This window comes from Tupaia chinensis, unplaced genomic scaffold (genome assembly GCF_000334495.1).
Source record: "Tupaia chinensis unplaced genomic scaffold, TupChi_1.0 Scaffold145367_1, whole genome shotgun sequence".
Taxonomy (NCBI): Eukaryota; Metazoa; Chordata; class Mammalia; order Scandentia; family Tupaiidae; genus Tupaia; species Tupaia belangeri.
The window spans coordinates 917,523-919,806 of record NW_006205228.1 but is presented as its reverse complement, the minus strand read 5'-3'; the positions used below and the strand labels follow the sequence as shown (position 1 = coordinate 919,806).

The window sequence follows — 2,284 nt, the reverse complement described above, 5'->3', positions numbered from 1 at the left end:
TCTCTCTCTTTTATGAGAATGAGAGACAGAGACAGAGAAAAGCAAGCAGCCCCAACAGCGTCCATGCCACCATCCATCCCCCAGTCCCACAGCCAGCCAGGCCTGTGGGCATGCACAGGTTGATTGAGAAGCTGCACCCTTGACCTTCCACGTGGACCCAGTGCCCTCAAGCAGCCACTGCACTGCCTAGCTGGCCCAAGTCTGAAAGTTTCTAGTCTTTATTGTTCCCTTTGTTATTTTATGGAGTTAATGTTTCCAGTAACAGTTCTTGCCCGCATTTCAGACCTACACAATCAGCTAACTGCCTAAATGAGCTCACTGCTTGGGTGTGGGGTCGTGACCTTGAACTTGGCTCATCTCACATTAAACTATGGAGCTTCTCCCTCATTCTCTCTCTTTTTTTTTTTGGAGAGGTTTTTGCTATAGGGTGCGTGCGCTCGCCAGACAGACAGAGAGACACAGAGAGACAGACAGCGAGAAATCACCCCCCAGGGGGGATGGCCACGCCGCAATCCCTTCTCCTCCATTCTCCTCTCGGGATCTTGGGCATGCACGCACACGTGCCCGGCGTGAGTTTAAGCCGCCAGGTCCGGGACTCGAACCGCGGTCGACTATGTGGGAGTCCAGCAACATAGCCATTATGCTAACTGCTGGTCCCTCCCTCATTCTCTATTCATGATAATGCTAACTTTCCAATTGCTCAGGCCAAAAACCTTGGTGTCATCCTCCACTCCTTTCCTTTATCCCCTTCCTGATCCATAGCAAAACTAGCTGGTCTTCCCTGAAAATATGTTTTGAAATTCTGACCACTTTCCACCCTTCACCTTCCTGGTCTAATCTGCTGAGATCTCTTGATCACAAAGCAATCCTATTATGATGTAAGTCTGACACCACCTCCCTGTGTAACACACTCTTCAATGGCCCATCTCACCCGAAGTAAAAGCCAAAGTTCTCCTTTGACCTCAAAGGTCCCTGTATACTGGTCCCCCATTATCTGTTGAAGCTCTTAATAGCCTTGAGCATCATTCTATCTTTCCTTGAACATTAAGGCATCTTCCTGACCCAGGGCCTTTGCCCTGTTGTGCAGAGCTGGCTGACCACACTTGCCCTGTATAGTTGCTTTCCTCAATTCTTTCAGGTCTTGATACAAAAGTCATCTGGGGTCAGCTGCAGTGCTAGAGCTGTAGTGTGATGCTGGAGCCATATGGGAGATCAGAGTTTGGTTTCTAGGTCGGTTAGTGCATGTCGGGCTTGTGCACGTACCCAGGACCCTGGCTGGCTCAGGATCCCCAGCGAAGTAGCCGCAGCAGCCTTCTGTGAAGGCAGTGGCAGGCCCTGCAGTTTAGGATCGTGGCTGAATGGACAGTTGGAGGCACTGGGTGTGGACTGAGCTGTTTATGGCACCTACATCTTGGGTGTCCTGAAGGAGGAGGAGGAAGAGAAGCTGGACACTCTTCAGGGTATCCTCTTTGCTTTCCTAGAAAAAGAATCCTTCCTTAATGTCTTCAAGAGGATTGTGAAATGATGGCCAGAAACTCAGTGTCGTTACCAAAGTAAAAAAAGAAGATGAGACGCAGGCCATTGCCACCCTACTAGAGAAGCTGGCACAGATTGCGGTGCCAGGATGGCGTCAGGAGAGCGGCAGACAAAGGCTGCCCTCCTGGCCCAATATGCCAATGTCATAGATGAAGAGGATGATTTAGGTGCCACCAAAATGAACACTGGTGATGACAAGTCTCTTCCAAAACACCATTGTGGGAGATGTCCTCAATGCCCGAAAACTGGAGCAATACACTTAGGGATGAGCCCCAAAGGAAGAAGGAACAGGACAAGCTGCAGAGGGAGAGGGACAAACTAACCAAGCAGGAGCACAAGGAAAAGGAAAAGAAAAGGACACGGAGAGGGGAGTGAAAGCGATAACCTTGGCCTATTTCTTTCCCTCTGAACTTGGTAAGAGAGAAAATTGGTTGTGCACACATGTATTTAAGAGAGATGAGAGAACATTGCAATCTGGCTTTTCAAGGCGTTTCCCCTTTCGTTTGCATAGCTGAAGGAAAATCACAATCAATTTAATTACAAACATGCCATGTTTCAGTGGTGTAGGCAATCAGATTATTATGGTTGATGTCTGTACCAAAGATCCAGAATGGGGGCAACCTTTATATTTTAATACTGAAGTCCTGCATTCCTTTTGGCTACTTTAAAGAGTCTTCCTAGGGCCATCAGGTGGTATGGTGGTTAAAGCACTGGAATTCCCACATGGCTGACCATGGTTCAAGTCCTG

The 2,284-nt window shown here is 48.6% G+C and overlaps 1 pseudogene; it reads left to right on the top strand.

Moving 5' to 3' along the window:
* Positions 1-1,204: 1,204 nt before the first annotated feature.
* On the top strand, positions 1,205-1,920 carry LOC102480276 (coiled-coil domain-containing protein 43 pseudogene; annotated as a pseudogene).
* The last annotated feature ends 364 nt before the right edge of the window (positions 1,921-2,284 follow it).